Source organism: Rattus norvegicus, chromosome 7 (assembly GCF_036323735.1).
Source record: "Rattus norvegicus strain BN/NHsdMcwi chromosome 7, GRCr8, whole genome shotgun sequence".
Taxonomy (NCBI): domain Eukaryota; kingdom Metazoa; phylum Chordata; class Mammalia; order Rodentia; family Muridae; genus Rattus; species Rattus norvegicus.
Genome location: NC_086025.1, coordinates 103,262,657 through 103,275,233, shown reverse-complemented (window position 1 = coordinate 103,275,233; position 12,577 = coordinate 103,262,657). Strand labels below are relative to the sequence as shown.

Genomic DNA, 12,577 nt, shown 5'->3' with positions numbered 1-12,577 from the left:
GAGGCACTGAATGGATTATTATTTTTTTAACTCTCTACTCTCATAAAGCTTCCAGTCTAAAAATGATAAAGATTGGAGGGTTGAAATTAATGACAGGCCCACAAGTAAGTAACCCATTCCAAATTATGTTCAAGGCTGTTAATGGTTTGTTATTGGTTAATGGTTTCTGTTAATGGTAAATGTTAATAGTTTAAAGGGTACATTAGGAAAGGGAAGTTTTCTATGGCATGGGTGATGTATGGAAGTCCATGCTGCAGGGGTGGCATGCCAGTTTAAACTTACTAGCAAACCATGGCAAGCAAAGGAACAGCACAGGATATGGTCCAGAGGAAGAACTTGCTGGAGTTCAGCTAGAGAATGCTGGGGAATGGGGAGCAAAGGCACCAGAGATAGAGAAATTCTGAGGACAGATCAATTGACAACTCTTGAACCAACATAAAACATTTGAATTCCACTTTCAATAAATGTTTTCATTTGCAACTTCATATATACATATATGATATATATACATATATGATATATATGTATGTATGTACATATGATACATCCAGATTTCTAGCACCTCTGCAGCTTTTCTTCTTTACAAATTATTTCCCATATTTACTAGTTTATTTTTGTATAATGTCCTGTAGAATTTAACTAGGGGCATCTATGTGTTACCATTACCCTGAGTTTAGGACTAACCATACTGGTTATGGTAACACTGGGTATTATGTCTCTCTCTCTCCCACAACCTTATAGTTACCAAGTATTTAACAATGTTAAAAATAAATTGATGGGATATTTTAAAAGAATGCAAAAAGTTGGTAAAGGAACATGCTTGTTAGGCTTCTATATAAAGTCATTAGACTGACCCAAGTGACTACAAAACAAATCATATAGAGAGAACATGTCTGAGGCTATCATGTTTGAGGACATAAAACATTGGTAAGATGTGCTCAGATTTCAGATGACATAGATTTGGTAATACAGTCAAAAGATTACTGCTCCAGACTACAAGCTGATTGTGACAGTCAAAGAGAAAAGCACGAAATGCTTTGGCCTGAGAAGCTGAGTACATGAGGTGCCATATTCTTTATTTTTCCCCCTTTGGATGGCAGTTTAGTCCCTAGGAGCTCTGGTTGGTTGGTAATGTTATTCTTATGGGGTTGTAACCCCCTTCAGCTCCTTTAATCCTTTCTCTAAGTCCTCCAGTGGGGACCCCATTCTTGGTTCAATGGTTGGCTATGAACATTCACCTTTGTATTTGTCATGCTCTGGCAGAGCCTCTCAGGAGACAGCTATATTACGCTCCTATCAGAAGAAACATGTTTTTGAGTGAAGTTCATTACTCAAGATGTTATCTGCAGCTTGTTATTTGAAGCCTAGGGATGCACTATAGAGCTGGTGAGTAATCACTGAGCCACATGATCTGTGTTTACAGAGATGAAGTCATGGTTTCTCCTCCTGTTGCTGTGATAAAAATCCTCTGACAAAAGCAACTTAAAGAAGATAGGCTTTATTGTACCTCCCAGTTCATGGTTACAGACCATTATGGGGAAGCACTCAAGAAAACAGGAGTTAGAGGCCACTAGGCACATTGCAACTTCAGTCAGGACAAAAAGAGCAATGAATTCTGCTGCTCGGGTCTCCTCTTCCTTTACATATGAGCCAAGAGGATTATCCATCAACTGCATCTGCCCATAGTTGGCAGGTATCCCCACCTCTATTAAGGTAAGAAACTTAATCCCCTACATGCATACATAAATTATTCTTAATTTCCCAGTAATTCTAGATCTCATCAAGTCAACAGCTGAGAGTAACCTTTACAGATGTGCCATACAGTCCTTCTACTATTCATGGTTCCGTGAGCTCTTATGGCCATTAAGATCCTCACATTCAGTTGCCTGGTGCTCAGTGAATGTGAATGGGAGCAGCCCTGATCTCTAGGCATTCACAGTATAGGAATAGACATGGATGGTGTTGTGTTTTATAAAACAGTGTTTGAAGCAATGGAAGGGGTGCCTTAGCATACCTCTGAGGTATCAGCCACAGGACAAGCCTGTATAAAAGGAAGTTGATTTAAGACCTGGAAAGGGGGCCTGGAGAAGGGAGTAGAGGCAGAGAAAGAATGAGGACAGAGAAGGACAGAAAGAAAAGGAGAGGAAGAGAGGAAGAAGGGAAGAGGTTGGCTGAGGATCCCTGGGAAGAGAGGGAGAGGAGGAGAGTAGGAAGAGAGAGGAAAGGTAGAAAAAAAAAGGAGCCAAGCAGTCTTTTTATAGCAAACTAGGCTCATACCTGGCTGTTGCTAAGTAACAGGTGGGCGGAGCCATGAGGAAATGCTAACAGATGGGATAAACAGAGCTGAAAGGAGTCTTAAAGAATTACAGGTACCTGTGCCACATAGGAAACCACTGAAGGAAAAGGAAGAAGGATCAGTTCATAAGAATGAAGGAGGGATGGAGAAAAAGCAAAGTTGGGTCCGAAAAAATGAATATTGGTTTGTTGGCATGAAAAGAAGATGGATGAGAATATTCCAAAGCCAACAATGAGGAACTAGTTAGGGAGATTTTAGATTGCCCTGTATAGGTAGTAGAAAAGACCGAGCCAAATTGGTGGCTGGAAGACTTTGAAAAGTCCCAGGGACCTTAATCTGTGGAGCATTAGGAACAAAAACACTTACTGGTCAGAACCATTCAGGGACATAATATATAATATTATATATTATAAAGGCTGAAAAGTCCAAAATCTGCACTGTGGGCTATCAAACTTGAGACTTGGAAGCACCACAAAGGAAAGGAAGTCAGAAGTCTGACTGCTCCAGAACTCCCCTGTCACCATAGAGACCAGTATCTTTAACTTTATTCATACTTTAACAAGTAAGATGAGGCCAATGCACATTATGCAGAATACCTGCTTTACTTGGAGATTACCGATGTAAGCACCAATGTTCTCCAGTGATCTTCAAACTGACACACAATATTCATCATCACAGAGCCTAAAACAGAATTTGAAAAGAGAAAATTGTTCTTCTTTATTTTTATTGGATATTTTCTTTATTTACGTTTCAAATGTTATCCCCTTTCCCAATTTCTTCTCTGGGGAACCCCTATTCCATCCTCCCTCTTCTTGCTTCTATGAGGGTACTCCCTGACTCACCTTCCCCGTCCTGCCTCCTTGCCTTGGCATTCCCCTACACTGGGGCATCGAGCCTTCACAGGACCAAGGGCCTCTCTTCCCATTGATGTCCTACAAGGCCAACCTTTGCTACATATGTGGCTGGAGTCATGGGTCCTGTGAAGGTGATGCCCCAGTGTAGGGAAATGCCAAGGCATGAGGGTGGGAGGGAGTGAGTAGGTGGATGGGGGAGCACCCTCAAGGAAACAAGACTGGGGGTATAGGAAAGGGGATTCCAGAGGGGAAACTGGGAAAGGGGATAATATTTGAAATGTAAATAAGGAAAATATACAATAAAAATTGTTTTTAAATCTCAAACTTCTCAAGTTAGTTTGGTGAACCTAGAAAACAGTAACGACATTAGCCATTTACCACATGATTAACACTAGTAATTATTTACATTATTATAGTCCATGCAACTCTCACAACAACCCTTTCTACAGAGACACAGTGAATTTTCTCTCTCTAAGAGATATAAATGTACACAGAAAACTGAACATATTTAATTCCAAATTCATGTTTTCGAATGAAACCATGCTGTATTTTCAGTCCTTTCTGTTCAATGTCCCTATTTATAAAAATAAGCCTGCTAAGATCTAGCAGAGCCTATGTGGGCAAAAGTAAACTAGCACCATGGCCCTGGCAATATGAATGAGAACATCCTCCACACAAGCTTTAGTGTTTCAACATGTAATCCCAGTTATTGCTATTTGCTGAAGTGGTACGGCCCTGCTGAAATACAAATAACATTGGTGGCAGCTTTAAGTGTCCACAATCATCCCTCACTTCCAGCTCAGTCTGTCCTCTTTGTATTTGTTCCTGAACCTGTGACTTTTTAGCTTCCTGCTCTTGCTACCATGCCTGACACTTGCGGCCAAGACTTCCTCCATAATGGACTTTCACCCTCTAAAATTATAAGACAAAATGAACTATTTCTTCCATGAATTGTTAAGAGCTTAATGTGGTGAGAAAATTTTCTTCTACAGTAAACAAACCCAAACCCTTGGATCTTCCTATCACAAGCCCAGATGACATTTTTGACCATATATCCAATCACTCATATATCTAAACAACTTACCGGGTCCGGATTTCACTGATAACTAAGAGGCCTTCACCAGGTGAGGTTCTCATCCTTATCATCTATCAGCCCACAGACTGGATCACAAAATATGACCCACACATCACAAATTGTATATAATGTGTTCAGACATGATCTCATCCAGCCGACTCTCCCTTCTCTTGTTCTATACAGTGCTTGACACTAACAAGGACAACATAGAGCTCCCTTTTAGTCAGCCAGTGAATATGTGATTATCACACAGATATTTCAGACCCATACCACTCATCTGATTTTTCCCATTGTCTTCATTGCCACCTTCTCTGACAATTACAGTAGCTATACTGTAGCCATTATTCTTATTGCTATGGGAATCACCGCTACAGTTGTAATAGTTGCTATCACTCATTCATTTAAACACATTTATTGAGCAACTCTTGCTCTTTGTAAGCTAGGGAGCTATGAAGTACTTTGAGAAAAGGATGATATTATCTAAGTTATATTTCAAAACTAGGATTCTTATAGTTATGCTGTGAACAGGGACATAAAAAGACAAATCTCAAAGCAGAGGGAACAGTTAGGAGGTTATTGAAATGATCCAGATGGGACAGGAAAGGGGTCTCAGACCACTTTGATACCATCTAGGTGGCAAGAAGTGACCAAATAAGCAATTTCTCCAAGAAAAGGGGCATTTACAGCATCACCTGAAACACTGGAAAAAGAAACATATAAGCTGAGGATGATACCAATCTTTGGACTGAGGAAGCTGCACCTATGACAAGCTAAATTATGAGTTGTATGGAGATCAGGTTTTAGGCATATGTATGTGATTCATCAGCTCGACACCTCAACTGTGATGAGATTAAAATGCACTGGACATAGGACTGAATATTGGGAACACACAGCTACAAGATAGCACCCTGTCTTCAGATCGTATCGACAAAGGGGTTAGAGTAATTCTATTAGATTTGTCCCCAGGTGGGAATCAGGACACAGAGAAAGAACACCTGCTTAGGAAAGAACTCATAGTGGAGCTGTAGCTTCAAAGAGTCTTGAAATTCACTGCAAATCCTTGTAGTCGATAAAAATAGGGCTGCTGTGGTTGGTTAATTAATCAAAGGATCCAGTTAAAGAGAGGTTCATAAAAATGATGCATCTACACTTTAAACATTTTATATTAACTTAAAATTTAAAAATGTGTCTTCATTTGCCAAGGTTGAGATGTGCCGGCAAGGCCTGGGTTTGAAGATGAGCTCAGATTGATTACAATTCCCCCTAGTCCTTTTTGCATAAATCACACTCATAATGTATGGCCTCTGATTTCCTATGTGAGGTTCTTGAATGTAGAGTAAAAAATGTAAAGACGCGTAGAAAGCTATAGGAAAACAGTCTTGTGGATAATTTTTTTTCTGATAATCTCTTTTACTGATCCAGCCATAATTTTTAAACCACTCAGCTTCATCATGGGTTCTTGAAGCATTGACACTTGTTTGCCTACAAATATCCCTCTTTGTCCTCATGTTTACATTTATCATTTGCATAGTAATTAATTAAGTATACAAATACAACAAGAACTGTCACAAATAGAAGTGCTTTGCAGAAGCATCAAATCTGTTCCTGGGAGCAGAGCTATGCAGGTGTAATGAGAACAACCTGTGAGCTCAGAGCTGTCAAGCATGTCCCAGACAGTATCAAAATGTTTTATTATGAGTAGCTAGGTTTGTTTATCCAGAAGATGATTGGAAACAATTAATTTCAGAGACAACCTTGGAAATAAATAGGTTGTTAAAATGCTATATATACAGCCTCTCCTGCCCCCTCCCCATCCATCTTCATACCTACATACCTTGTATAGACTCTAGTCGAAATACTCAGCTGAAGAGACTACATTTTTAGAGCATGTCTTCTGTCTATTATTTGGTTTTCCTCTTTCTGTTTCAACATGAGTTACACTTACAACAGACCTTACCTGAACCATGATCTATGCATTAACTTACACACAGAAAACCTCATGAATGGAAGGTATTGCTATTTTCATTGGCTTCTTAATTATCTTTCTATTGAAGTAAAAAAACAAAATATTATGACCAGGACAACATTTAGAAGACAGGATATTTAGAGCTCATGGTATCAAAGGGTTAGAATCCACGACCATCATAACAGAGAGGGCAGGGAGCATGGCAGCAGACAGGCAGTTGGGACACTGGAACAATAGCTGCTGAGACCTCACATCATAATATACAAAAAAAGAGAGAGACAGACAGACAGACACAGACACACAGACACACAGACACACACACACACACAGACACACACACACACACACACACACACAGAGAGAGAGAGAGCAGAATAGCACAAATATTTTGAAATCTCAAACCCACACCCAATGACATATATCCTTCAACAAAGCCACACTCCCCAATCCTTCCCAAACAGTCCTACCAACTAGTTACTACTATTCAGACATATGAACTATATGGATACTGTTCTCACTCAAACATTCATATGCCCCCTTAGGCTCATACCCTTATCATAATGAAAAATGCAGTTTTCTAATTTCAGAAGTCATCACAGTCTTTCACAGTCTCAACACAATTTAAAACTCCAAAAATCTCTTCTTACACACACAGCAGTTCTTGATTATAATCCTCTATAAAATTTTAAAATAAATTACATACTTTCAACATACAATAACACAGAATGTGCGTTATCATCCCCAAAGAGAGAAATGGGATTTAGTATAAATACATTAAACCCAAGGGAGGCAGAAATCCAACAGGGCAGATCCTAATCCTGTAGCTCTGTGTCTGATGTCAAAGGACTTAGGTGGTCCCACCCATTCAGCTTAACCAACTGCAACATAGTTCTGTCTCCTAGACTGCTTCCAATCCTTGCGTGCAGCTGTCCTTGGCAGATAGTTCAGGGCGCTGGCATCTCCAAAATTTTGGGTCTCCAGTGCAATCCAGGTTTCCCTTTCAGAGCATCATGCAGTGAAACTCAAGTACTCCCCTGCCATACACCTGGCTTCAGCAGCTCTCCTTAATTGTGGAGCAAGATTCCATAACCTTTCTACTCATGTAACCTTCATGACTCTAAACTCATAACCATTTGTTAGCATTGAGAAGTTTGATTACCTGCTAAGGGTGGAGCTTGGTTCCCTGTAAATCATCACATTTGCAGAAGCATACCTCTGTTGATGCTTTTTAGGGACAGAAAATTCCTCATGCTACCCTCTCCCCTTCTTAAAGAGTTAGAAGTTAGCTGATATGTTTTCCGTGAGTGTACTTCTCACTTTGTTCCATTGTGGCCCAGGTCTTTCTTTGGAAAAATAATTTTTAATTCCTATCAACCCAAGCTATGGCTATCACAATACATATCCAGGCACTCTTTTTTTCTCCTCAAACTGTACATTTTGCATTTTGCTTGGCTCCACTTATTCTTTCTTGCTGTAGACCTGCATAAGAACGGTTGCTAATAACCATGTGACAGAGTCAATATTAGACTGTCTTGAAATCTGTTCCATCAGAGGAATTAGTCCAATACATTTTAATTTAGCCTCAGGCGAATTCTTAGGACAAGGCCAGAAAGCAGACATTTTCTTTGTCAAAATATCATGAGCCATCTGTATCTCGGTTATTGTTCCCCTCTAAAACATTTTGAGTGGGGCTTCCAGAATCCACATTGCTCCCAGCACTGTCTTCTAAACTCCTAATGGGATGACTCACTAAGCGATGCCTACCTCATTCATTCAACCACTTTCCTACACCCACATCTCAAAGTCTTCCACTTCCCTCAAAACATAGCAAGATGAGACCTGCCTTGGCAACAGCCACAGTTCCTGGCACTAAATTCTGCCTTAGTTATTTTTCTGTTCCTTAAAGAAGACACCATAATCAAAGCAAATTATAGAAGAAAGACTTTATTGGGGGTTTTTAGTTTCAGAGGGATTACATCTATGACATGGCAACAGGCAAGGAAGCATTGCACTAGACCTGTAGTTGGCAGCTCACATCTTGATCTGAGAGAGAGAGAGAGAAAGAGAGAGAGAGAGAGAGAGAGAGAGAGAGAGAGAGACTAAAAATTGTATGAGTCTTTTGAAAACTCAAAGTCAGTAATGTACCACTTTTCACCAACTGGGTACCAAATATTCAATCATACAAGTTTATGAAGGCCATTCTCTTTCAAATCACCATAATTGGTCCTAATACTTATAGTATCAATCTTTACTTCTAGTGTCCTTTTGCACAGACAGAGCACCCCGAACCAGGGGTTTTCTTGGCTTCTCTGTACAGGGAGAAATACAAAACTGTTTCAGATTTGTGGGGCCCATTCTGTGTCTGCTGCAGCTTCTCTACTCTGCACTGTATTATACAAACATCCAGAAGTCATGTATAAATAAATGAGGGTGGCTGTAGTTTAATAAAACTTTATTTTAAAAAATGGTGATGAACCAAATGTAGATTGGGTAGCATAGTTAAAGATTCTTGTTTTAAATAAAAGAAATATCTATAATCTCTTACTTGTTATTGTTTAATATTGGTTAAGACAAATCCTAAAATCTTGAGACTGCTAAAGGATAATTCTATTTCTTATATATGTTCCAAAGTATTTTCTGGAAAAGGAAACACTCCTCCAGGCGATGCTCTACTGACTTAGCCTGTTTTCATCTTTCAGCTCACACAACCTTTTTTGTGTAGATTTCAAAGTCATTCAGAGACCAACAAGCAAGAGAAACCACATAGCATAGCTAGAGGTCTGAAGAATGGCTTTATTAAATAACATTGTCTAATATGCATCTCACAGAATAGATAGAATTTTAGTAAATGTGGGTAGGGGTATTAAAGACTTATGTGAAGAGTAAGATACAAACATGAACCTAGATAGGAGGGAAATGTTTAGAGTAGAGTGCAGAAAATAGACAATGAATACTAGAAAACCAGCATGCCGCAAGCCTATAGGAAATCTGGGAATTGTGAAGACTGGAAATATTTTGAATAGTGAACAATTGACAAATAACAAACATTTCACACTACCTTAGGGGTCTCGTGTTCCTTAGGGAAAGATACAGCATTTGATGGAATTAAAGTAAGAGTTAATTGTTCCCACAAGGCAAGATGTTCTTGGAATTCCATGCCCTGGAATCTGGTCATTTATCTCTTGCTCTTTTTGTGAATGTGGTAATAACACAATCACATTTGAAAATAAATGCTACCTTTATTTTTAACTGAAAAAAATGTAAAGCACAGGAGTCTATCTGAAAAGAAGAACATATAAAGGAGAAGGGGAGTCCTATGAAGCTCATGTAGCAGTATTCAGAGACGACATACTACGGTACAGTAGAGGAGAAAGAGTATTGAGTCCGAGTCGAAAGCCAGAACATAAGCCTGGATTCCACGACAAGTAACTCTCCCTTGATGTCAGTCGTTCCTCCTCTCTTAGATCCAGAGTCCTGAACCCTCAAAGAGAAAAGGGAAGAAGTTGGCAAACTCTGCTTGCAGCTGTAGTATTCTGGTGATTGGCAAAAATTAAAAATACCAAGAATCCCTTTGAAATCCCTTCCACCTGTAATCCAGCAAAAAAGTCTAATTACAATGCAGAAAGGTACGGAGGCTAACTTCAGGCTAGAAATGAGAAAGCGGTGCACGTTGCTGCCGGCCCACTCGCTGCCATAACCTGGAAGTAAGAACAAGCATGCGCCTGCAAATGCAGCAGAGGGACACTCCATTTCCATTGATAATAATATTCATTAATTTATTCAACTTGCTTGCTCTATTTTTTCTATTGTCCAGAATCCATCAAATTATTCTGCCCTCTCACAAGAATTGCTGATAGCCGCTGATCGATGACGTTGTTTACGGAGGCTTGCAGCTCTCTGGTTTTAAACTAAAATTAAAATGGGAGGCAAAAGCATCCTAATGCTACCCCACAGCAATCAGGAAATTAATCGTTGGTTTCTAAAGCATTCTTGAGGCTGAGATTAAAAAGTCTCAGCCCCAGAGGATCACAGCACGTAAGGGCCTCCATTCACCACCAGAAAAATTGTTTCAAGGCTTCAGATGAAAGCCAAGCAAATGCTTTCCCCGGCAGCCACTCTCAAAAACATTCCGAGGTGCACTCAGGCAGGACTGTGATGAGCACCTGACAGGGTGCTTACACAAAACAGAGCTGTTTGGAAGCCATTTTGATAAATGGCACTTTCCTCCCAGCCATGGTGGAACACAGAGGTGATGTCACTTCTAAGTGGATCTAAATTGCCCATCACAATTAAGGTGTCATTTAAGCTCCAGGAATGCTCGCTCTGCCTGTGTCTGATTCTGAAAGAGGGAACTGCTTTAAAAAAAAAAAGAAAACAGGTCTTGTCCAGACATGTAATAGAAGTAGGAGGACATTTCTAGTCCACACTTAAATACCTGAGTCTACCTCTCCATCTAACACAATACACCTCCTGAGTTCTATCAGCCATTAGAGAAACCATAAGTATAGTACAAGCCACAAGAGTCCACCCAAGTTTCTGGAGATTTGGGACTCCAAAGACCTTGCATCTGAAAAACAATGTGAATTACAACTTTGTTACATTAAAAAGAAATAACCAGAAGCAAGAGCCTTGGTAAAGGCCAGGAGGTCAAGAAAGCCAAAGAAAACAGGACAAAGTCGAGGCTACTGAGTTGTAGAATTGTAGCAGATTTGCTGTAACAAAGACATCAGATGCAATAGTCTTGAATGCCAGCTCAGCCAGCTACTAGCTGAGCCCTCTAAGACCACCCCCCTTGCCTGTGTTCTGGCTATAAGGGTGACATACCTGCTGTGACATATGACATAAAGAGAGAGGAGTCTTGCAGAATCCATCTGTGTCAGGGCCTCCATAGGAATTCTGTGCGTTTGAATCCTTACCACCTACTCTTCTGTCCAACAAAGCTCTAGAGAGTCTGAACCTGCAGATCCTGCCTAAGTCTTTGTGTCTCCTCCATGGATGTGTCATGTGTACTAAATACCACACACAGGGATCAACCCTGTGAATTCCCTCACTGTCAGCACAAGACCTGGTCTTGGAGTAAAGAGCATTAATAAGTTATGAAAAAAAAACCAAAGAATAACACTATTTTAGGGAAACACTGGAGGTGAGCTCAGTCCAACCTGGGGGACTCACCATCAAGTGGTTTCCTAGCAGTGAAACAGTGCCTAATGTATCTGAATCCATAACTGAAAATTATAAGCAAAAGAAGAATACCAAAAGCTCACATGCTGTTTCCAGGGAGTGATACAAGGTGTGTGGCTCTGTAATGCTGTAAGCAATAAAGAGATTGGTTAGGCATAAAGGTGGAGAGGAATGTGGATAGAATTATGGAGGGTTGTATGTGTATGTCTGGCAGTACAGCTTTCCAGACAGAGTAAGGTGAATATCATGAAGTAAAAGAATCTGAAATCAGAAAATATGTCAGGTTAATATGTATTTTTAATTAGTATTATTTATTATTTTTAGTTTATACTATTGTTTTATTTGGTGAACATTTTTAAAGTGAAGCTGATAAAACCTTTATGACTGATAGATATAGGATAAGATGCTGGTGGTAACTCAGACTTTTATGTGCTTGCTCTGTGATACAAGTTTCAAGATCTTTATAAATATAACGAAGCTTTAGAGAAGAGCACGGGGTGAAAAATAGTGAAAACCTATATTTTAGGTATACTGTAAGTCTGGGAAGATTTTTAAAAGATCAATACCCCATTTGACTATGTAAACATCAGTAATCACGCAAGTTAGGAGAGACACTGGACACTCTCCCTGACCATAGGACTGCTGATATTGTCCTGCTTACCATAACAGTTTCCAGAACCTCAGATGAATAAAAACATTATTGGGTATAAAAAGTACAATATGAGGCCAAATGAGGAGGATATGTTCATATAGCGGAAGAGAAGCACATAAAAGAAACTGGAGACAACAAAGATAGAAGCCGCAGCTAGCTGATGGTATGGCTGTGTAGATAGGAAAGCCTAGAATACTACCTGAAGAGAATCAAGTGAAATGGAGGCTTAAATTAATGTAGGATCATTTCCTCACCTTAAGCTTTTGCTGCTAACAATGAATTTGGCAACTGACCTCAACTGTATTCATGAGCCATATAATATGAAGTCACCTATGAATATGAATATCTATCTACTGGGTTCTGTCCTTGTAGACTGGACTGCTTTCCAGGGTTGGAAAACTGGCCTTGGCATTACAGCTTTGAGCCCGATTGTAATATAAGCCTTGACTCACAGTGCAGTCAGAGGACTGGGAAGCGTGGCACTCAGTATTGGACTCTACCATGCATTCTGGTGATATTTTCTATAGCTTTCAACTCTCATGTATAGATTTAT

General features: G+C 39.8%; 1 long non-coding RNA gene across 1 annotated transcript in view; it reads right to left on the bottom strand.

Moving 5' to 3' along the window:
* Positions 1-2,889: 2,889 nt before the first annotated feature.
* LOC134479605 (uncharacterized) overlaps positions 2,890-12,577 on the bottom strand; it is a 28,340-nt gene continuing 18,652 nt past the window's right edge. The window contains exon 3 of the long non-coding RNA XR_010053148.1: positions 2,890-2,977. This is a non-coding gene — a long non-coding RNA (uncharacterized LOC134479605). The remainder of the gene's footprint in view (positions 2,978-12,577) is intronic.